A 9,761-nucleotide genomic window follows, 5' to 3' on the forward strand; every position below is an offset into this window, starting at 1 on the left:
CCTGAAAAGTTCTTACCAGTTGTTCAGTTCAATCGATTTGCCAATCGATTGATACCAAACTTAATCATGATTGAAATTCTCAGAATAGATTGTCCAATCGATTGTGTTTGTCACAGGCCAGGTTACTTTTTGAAATTTGATTTCCGAAATCAATTTGCCAATCGATTATCCTGGTAAATAGAATTCCCTGTGACTTTGCCCAATTGATTTCCCAATCGATTTGTTTCAATCAGTTTTACTTTGTGATGTGCACAATCGACTTGCCAATGGATTAGCCTGTAAAACAGGTTGCCACTGACTTGCGCAATTTTTATTTCTAATTGTGCCAGTCGATTGCCTAATCGATTGTGTATCCACAAACAGTATGTTTCCTTACAACCCTTTTTATGAAATCGATTTCCCAATCGATTTGCTCAGTAGATTTGTTGATTTCTTGAGTTCCAAGCAATTTGTCTCAAGTGTGTAGGGTTGAGTTGTTGTTCCTGAAATCTTGCTCAGTTAAAATGTTAGATTTATCATATGATGTATGAACATTGTATGTTTGTTAATTATGTCAAAATTAGGATTAAGAGGACTAAAGTCCAACAATCTCAATTTAATGTTTTGATGAAAACAAACAAAAAGTTAATTAAGAATTCTAATTATGATTCTAAGTGTTTTGATATTTAACATGTGTTTTTGAGTATGTTAAAACAAGATAGGTATCAAACATCACAAATCAGATCAAAGAAAGCAGTTATGGAAAACGAAGACTGATTCTGGAAAACGAAGATTGATCTTAAAGCTATTCAGGAAAACGAAGATTGATATTGACCTTCTGCTGAGAAATGAAGATTAAAGATCTTCGTTTATGGCATAAACAAGGATAATCAGTTTCCTTGAAAAAGATCAATCTTGGAAACAATATTCATCTTATATTCTTATATAGAATCAGCAAAAGATCAATCCAAGTCACATTTGTTCCAGAATTTGAAGAATCAAACACATGCTTCAATAAAGGCATATCACAAAGATCATTCTTCTTATAAAGCAAATGCAAGTACAAGACTACAAGTAGTAAAGTACACCACTGATTTGAACTAAGCCTGCACACATAACTGAAAAGCATGTACTCAAGGCTGACATACTAACACAAATCATAAAGTACAATGCTAGTTCATCACAAACCAAAAGATCAATCCTGGATCGATCTTTGGATGCAGCTGATCAATCTTAATTTATGACAGCTGGTCCATTTCAACGGCCATATGAGTTGTACCAAGCCTTCTTGAAGTCTATAAATGCAGCTTCAAGATGAAGAACAAAACACAACTCAAAGTACCAAGCAAAGTTCAATCATTTCAATCATACTCAAGCATCTCAATATCATTCTTAAAGCTTGTTGTTTTTAATCTTTGTGTTGTATTAGAATCAATCACAACTGAGTTATATTTACATAATTTATTTCTCAAACAAGGGTTGAGCAATACTAAGATTCTAATACTCTTAAAATCATCACTTTGTAACTCAAGGCTATTTTTGATAACATAGCTTGAGTAGTGTGTAAAAATCCTTTTAGGTTCTAAAAGGTATCTTGCAAAATCCTTTCTGAAATAGTGTAAGGTAAACCTGTGAAAAATCCTTTCTAGGTAGAAAGGTAGAAACCGTGTAAAGATCAAGATTGATCCATGAAAACCAAGAACGATATTGGTTTGAACACTTAGTGAAAAATCTCACGGTTGTGAGGACTGGACGTGTGATGTCTCTATCTCTATTTATTTTATGCATTACAATCAGAGTTTATATTGATAACATTGATATTGCTGTTTTTTACTAACCAAGATCAATCTTCGTTATAACCAAGATCAATCTTGAGTTGAATTTTCAGTTTTAAACGGGAATATTTTAAAAAGGGCAATTATAATTCAAACCTCCATTCCTTATATTTGACATTATTTCTACTTCAATTGGCATCAGAGCTCGGTCTCTAAAAGTTGAGCACCTAACAAGTGTTAGAGGAAAAGATTCAGGAAGAAAAAGTAATGTCAGAAGGCAACATGTGCTTAATGGAAAACTTAGAAAATAATGAGGTGATCATTTCTAAACTCTGTCCTATTTGTGAACAAATAGAAAAAGAATTTGATAATCTCTTATGTGATTCAAACATTCTTGTTCAAAAATTTGGTTTATTAAAAGAACAACTCCGCAAGGAAAAAGAAGAGAAAGAGAAAATTCAGGCTATGAATGATAAACTTAAAGAGATCATTCAAAATCTGAAAGAATCTCATCTAAAAAATCTTGAATCTGAAAAACCAGAAAACCAAGATCGATCTTCACCTCAAACGAAGAACGATCTTCTCAAGGCTGAAGTTGAAACTCTTAAAAATGATTTGAAAAACTTCATTAAAGCTACTGAGACTTTTCAGAGAATCATGGGATCTCAAGTAGGAATATTTGATAAAGCTGGTCTTGGTTTTAATCAAACTCAAAAAACAAAAATGTATGAAAACTTCTTTGTTCTAGAAAGAAAGGAAGAAAAATATAAAACCAAATGCTCATATTGTAAGAAACTTGGACATTTGGAATTTGCTTGCTACTTTAAGAAAAAAGATGAAAAGATTAAAAGCAAATGGTTTTTTAAAAGGAAAGATCGTTATGCAAATAAAACTGAATCAAATTTGAAAAATCTGCAAAACGAAGAACGTTCTCCAGGTTGTTCTCAAAACAAAGAACGTTCTGGACCAAAAGCAGAACCTTCTCCAACAAGTATGGAAAAAGAAGAACGATCTGGAATTTCATCAAAATCAATTTCAAAGTTGTTTAAAACTCAGATTTTGAAAACCTCTCCAAGACCAACAACAAAGTGTTCCTATTGTTCCAAGAAAGGCCACTTCGAGTCAACTTGCTATTTTAAAAAGAGATCAAGTTTTAAAAAATCTTCTAAAAGAAGATATACTAACCATCAAGGACCCAAAAAAATATGGGTACCAAAATCATTACTAACTTGTGATGTAGGAACATCATCCAACAATCAAGAAAGAACATTGATACATGACCAAGGCATGCTCAATACACATGAATGGAAAAGTATGATGCCTCATCTCATTACAAAAATTTGGAGTGTCTATAACCCTTGGAAACATTAACAAATCAAAGGTACATGTATCATCTTATTTCGCTTCCATGTATGCGCTTATTATCATGTTCAAAATTAAAATGTTGTCTCTTGTAAAAGATAACAAATAGCATAATGGCATTTTCCTTGTATTCTGATTTTTTTTAAAAAGGGGGATATTAATTCTTTAAAATTCAGGGGGAGTTTTCATCTTAAAACTAGAGTCTACTCATTGTTTTCAATGTGTAGTATACATTTCCTTTGTATTCCCCAACCTTTTTGTGTTGAAAAAGGGGGAGAATTATGTTAGATTTTATGTTGGTTCAAAAATCTGAAGCATATTCTGAGGGGGTGCTTTTAAAGCTCTCTATGATTAAAATTAGAATCAAAATTAAAATCTAAATTAACATGTTTGTCATCATCAAAAAGGGGGAGATTGTTGAGACAAAATCTCAATTTAATGTTTTGATGAAAACAAACAAAAAGTTAATTAAGAATTCTAATTATGATTCTAAGTGTTTTGATATTTAACATGTGCATTTGAGTGTGTTAAAACAAGATAGGAATCAAACATCACAAATCAGATCAAAGAAAGCAATTCTGGAAAACGCAGAATGATCTTGAAGCAGTTCTGGAAAACGCAGATTGATCTTAAAGCAGTTCTGGAAAATGCAGATTGATCTTGAAGCAGTTCTGGAAAACAAACATCAATCCTGGAAATAATTTTCATCCTATACTCTCATATAATCAACAAAAGATCCATCCAAGTCATATATATTCCAGAACTATCCTAAAGCCTGCACACATAACTGAAAAGCATGTACTCAAGGCTGACATACTAACACAAATCATAGAGTACAATGCTAGTTCATCACAAACCAAAAGATCAATCCTGGATCGATCTTTTGATGCAGCTGATCAATCTTAATTTATGACAGATTTTATTCAACAGCTCTTTCATGACAGCTGGTCCATTTCAACGGCCATATGAGCTGTCCCAAGCCTTCTTGAAGTCTATAAATGCAGCTTCAAGATGATGAACAAAACACAACTCAAAGTACCAAGCAAAGATCAATCATTTCAATCATACTCAAATATCTCAATATCATTCTTAAAGCTTGTTGTTTTTAATCTTTGTGTTGTGTTAGAATCAATCACAACTGAGTTCTATTTATAGAATCTATTTCTCAAACAAGAGTTGAGCAATACTAAGATTCTAATACTCTTAAAATCATCACTTTGTAACTCAAGGCTATTTTTGATAACATAGCTTGAGCAGTGTGTACTGAAAAATCCTTTCTGAAATAGTGTAAGGTAAACCTGTGAAAAATCCTTTCTGAAATAGTGTAAGGTAAACCTGTGAAAAATCCTTTCTAGGTAGAAAGGTAGAAACCGTGTAAAGATCAAGATTGATCCATGAAAACCAAGAATGATCTTGGTTTGAACACTTAGTGAAAAATCTCACGGTTGTGAGGACTGTACGTAACCCGGGTTGGGTGAACCAGGATATATCCTTGTGTGATCTCTCTATCTCTATCTCTATTTATTTTATGCATTACAATCAGAGTTTATATTGATAGCATTGATATTGCTGTTTTTTACTAACCAAGATCAATCTTCGTTATAACCAAGATAAATCTTGAGTTGAATTTTCAGTTTTAAACAAGAATATTTTAAAAGGGGCAATTATAATTCAAACCTCCATTCCTTATAATTGACATTATTTCTACTTCAAAATAATGTCTTAATTAAATTGGAAAAACAAAGATCATTCTGGTTTACTAAAAACAGAAAAAGCAAGATTTTTCTGGTTATCAAACAGAAAAACGAAAATCATTCTGGTTTTCACAACATTAATCCATGAACATTACGGGTTACTAAGAACTAAGCCTTTTTGAATTCAAGATCATTCTAAGCTACGAAAATGCATCAAGCTACATGGAAAATCACCAGTATTTATTATAAAGGAATAGAACTGTATACTCAAGATTTGTTTGGACAAATTCATCAAAAGATTCAACAAAGTCAAATCAATGCATAAAGAATAAATATCAAGGTTAATCTCCAAAGTTGATGGCTAAGATAAGCAATGACAGCTAGGACAGAAATGACATTACTGCTACACCTTTTTGTAGAAAGCACATCATGGTTCTGAGACAAAGGACTGACATTTGACAACTGCTAAATCCTTATGCCATGTTTTTTCATACAACACAAATCCAAGAACATTATGATTTGCGAAAGAACAAAGTTTTCTTTAAATCAAGATCATTTTAGGCTGCGAAAAATTGTCAATCCTCAACACAAATTACCAGCATTCATTATGAAAGCAACATAATTATATACACAAGATCATTTTGGACAGATTCGTGCATAGAGGATAAACAAAGGCAAAGCAAAACATCAAGAATAAACAACAAGATCAATCTCGAGATTTATGATTAAAAAGTTCAACAAGGACAGAAATACTAGCATTGCATCTCTACAAAAAGCAACAAGCGTACAAAGCATAAAAGCATGACACACAACAGTTGTCAAAATCTAGCACTCATACAAAACAGAAACGAAGAATGTTCTAGTTTTACAAAAGAACATTGTGGTTATTCTCTTTTAAATGCCTAATTAAAACATATAATTTTCCACAGTTCAAACCACAATGTAAAGAGTATCAAGACTGATCAAATCAATAGTGAAGCCCATAACTTGAGTTGAATGCCCAAATGAGGAAAACAACCTCAAGATTGATGTTCAAATGGATGAGTTGTGAGCAAGGACACAAGTACATTGTACTTACGATATTTTGCAGAAAGCTCTACATAATTCTGATTGGAAAAAGTACCAAACTAACATTTCACAGATCATTCACTCACTCATTCACGTTTTCCATCAAATCTAAAATCAAGAACATTTTAAGTTTGTTAAGTACATTCTTCACATAAATATAAACACATGTTTAATTGCTTTAAAGTAGATCTGACACTTGGGACTATATTCATTTTAAACTGAATATTTAAAGCCTTTTATTATCTATAAATTGAATATCAATTGAAAGATGAAGGAAAGAGTTCAATTTAAAATCTACCAACACTTGTTCAAGTAAGAACAACTCAAAAACTCTTCAAGCAAACTCCAGTTCTCTTCACTATATTTGTGGATCATTATTTACTGAGTTTGTCTTTCATTCATCTCAAACAATTGTTGAGAATTTTCAAGATCCCAAACACATTTATCATACACATCATTTGTAACTCAAGTCTATCTTTTATGTTAGATTGAGTGTGTTTGTAAAAATACTTTCAAGGCTAAAAGGTGATTGTAAAAATCCTTTTTAGGTTTAAAGGTGAAGATTTTAATTGATCAAGGTGTGATGAAGAGAAAATGTGTGATGAAGAGAAAAGATGTGAATGAGGACATTCTGGTTCTAAAGCACATAGTGAAAATCTCATGGTTGTGAGGATTGGACTAGCCCGAGTTTAGTGAACCAATATACTTTTTTTGTGATCTTTCTATCCCTTATCTTTAATTATTTGTACACACAAATCACACATCATTATAAACTAATTTTTATTTATTTATTTCTTACATATCCAGAACATTTTGGACATTCTATTTCAACCAAGATTGATCTTGAGTTAATTTAAATTAAGTACAAGTATCAAAATTTTAAAACGGTCACAATTCAAATTTCCTCTTTCTTGTGATTGACATTGCTATTTCAATTATGGATCCAAGAGATTGATATAAATTTCCATTATGATTGGTCGCATTCGCAATTGTATTTATCACCATGATTACAAAAAAATGAAGAAAAAGGAGTGAAGAAACTTCTTGATTTGAAAAAAAACCTAGATCAGAGGTAAATTGAAGATGACAAGAAAGAAACTCAGTTCAATAATTAATCAATTGAAAAAGAATGACGAATCGTAAATTCATTACGGAGTAGAGTAGGATTTACATACTAAGTTTTCATCTAAGAATTGGTACAACATTTAAAAGAAAACTCAGAGAAGAAAATGATCTCATTGATTGAATGAATGAGACTATACATCAACACCATTATATAGGTGTATGAAATAACAAATTATCCTAACTTTATGTGAAGCCACATCAAAAATTAGCAAAACAGAAAGAAAAAAAAATGATTAATTGCTATGTGACTAGCTATATAACTATTATGTAACTGTAGTACTCTTATCATTATCAATGTTCAATAATTCTTGTCCGACTCCAGACCAAGCTATGATGATGTTTCAATCTATGATTGAGCAAGAAAGGGATGAAAATCAATGATCAAATTTTCAGGTGTTGACTTGAGAGAAACCTAGCTCGATGAAATAAACAAATGGTGTTAGTTATTATACATAAAAATAAATGTAAATAACTAACGGTATGACTTAGTGATTGTTAATTTTAATTAATTACAATGTAATGATTTTGGTTGCTTATTTGTCTTATTGTTTTATAAGTGTGGTTAGAAATATTAAATTAATTGTCGAAATATATATGTTTATTGTAAGAAAAATGTTCTTTGAACACAATTTATACTGTACGTAATGTTTTATATTTATACGTGAACAATTTTTTTTTCAATTTTGTTTCTTAAATTTTATATTTTTTAATAATTGAGACATCTTTTTGTGACACATACAAGCTTATTTCATTAACCAATTTGAATATTTTATTAACTGCTTTAAAGTACTGGAATTTAGTGATTAGGAAGTACTCTAAAGTGGTTAATATCTATTAGTGCAAAAGTGGTTTTAAATACAATATTTTGATGATAACAAAAACAAACAACAACAAAAAAAAAAATTATCCCATAACTGTATTTTTTAAATGTGCATAATAAATTTGAAGACAAATATTTTTATTAATGACTATCTATTTGAAAGAACCATAAATTACAAGTTAGAGATAATAATCTGAGTGTTTCTAACACATAATATTATTACCTAATAAACAAGTAATTATGTTTACTAATATAACAAATTATAAAATAGCAATAAGAATTATTGCAATATGCATATGATGATAATGCAATTCGAGTCAAAGTGATAAAGACAAAAGAAATACAAGTCAATAATTGTTCCTATGAAGACATTCGAAAATAGCACTACAATGACTATCTGCCTTTGACTAAAAATCATTATGAGTCTTTGACTCAAAGACAAAAAAAAAAACTCTAAGTAAAGTCGGATAAAGTCAATGCTCTTGTGTTTTTCAGCACCTTCAGTATCATGTATTTTAATGGTTAATAAAATATATGTAATAACTGGTTAATAACATGTATCTTAGTGGTTAATGAAATACCCAAATGATTAATGACACAAATTTATATTGTGTTACAAAAGTGTTTTTATTTTTCCAGAAAAAAAAATGATAAGTACGCCATATACATACGGTGTATGCGTCAACAATTATGCTCCAATAACGCAATTGTTATTGTAATTGTTCCCCAAACTATATTAATCGAACAAATCATAATATAGCAATAAGAAGTATTGCAATATGCATATGATGATATGCAATTCGAGTCAAAGTGGTAAAGACAAAAGAAATACAAGTCAATAATTGTTCTTCTGAAGACAAACGACAAGAGCGCTATAATGACTATCTGCCTTTGACTGAAAATCATTATGAGTCTTTGACTCAAAGACCCAAAAAAAGACACTAAGTAAAGTCGGATAAAGTCAATGTTCTTGTGTTTTCCATCACCTTCAGTATCATGTATTTTAATGGTTAATAAAATATATGTAATAACTAGTTAATAACATGCATCTTAGTGGTTAATGAAATACCCAAAGTGATTAATGACACAAATTTATATTGTGTTACAAAAGTGTTTTTATTTTTTGCAAAAAAAAATGATAAGTACGCCATATACATACGGTGTATGTGTCAACATTTATGCTCCAATAACACAATTGTTATTGTAATTGTTTCCCAAACTATATTAATTATTATTTATAAAAGATTTGTGAAGTTGAAATGAGTGAAATAAGATGTTAGAACTGTTGGAACCAAATTGATTTTATACTTAGAGTTTTGATGATAACAAAAGTATTTTATGAAAACAATATATTTGACTTTAAAGAGTATGAAAGAAGATTCATATTTTGTAAGAAAATCTAAAATAATATTTGATTCAAATTTATAATTGAAGAAAATCTAAAATATTATTTGATTCAAATTTATAATTGAAGAAAATCTAAAATAAGATTTGATTCAAATTTATAATCGAAGAAAATCTAAAATAAGATTTGATTCAGATATATATATATATATATAATTGAAGAAAATCTAAAATAAGATTTAATTCAGATTTATAATTAAAGAAAATCTAAAATAAGATTGGATTCAAATTTATAATTGATGAAAATCTAAAATAAGATATGATTCATATTTATAATTAATGAAAATCTTTGACCAAGTTGAAAAGAAAATATGGTCAAGATTTGATGAAGTTTTGATCAAGATTTATCTACCACAAAATATGAACAAAATTAATCTGCAGAATTTACAAATGCAATCTGAACAAAATATGAATATAACTGTAACACCCCGATTTTTAACAGGGCGAGTGTAATTTTTTTTTCAAAACAAATTCATAAAAACAAATAAGGAAATACTTTTGGATAAATATTTAAGTCGTAACACAACGACAAAT

The sequence above is a fragment of the Cicer arietinum genome, chromosome 4 (assembly GCF_000331145.2).
Source record: "Cicer arietinum cultivar CDC Frontier isolate Library 1 chromosome 4, Cicar.CDCFrontier_v2.0, whole genome shotgun sequence".
NCBI lineage: Eukaryota > Viridiplantae > Streptophyta > Magnoliopsida > Fabales > Fabaceae > Cicer > Cicer arietinum.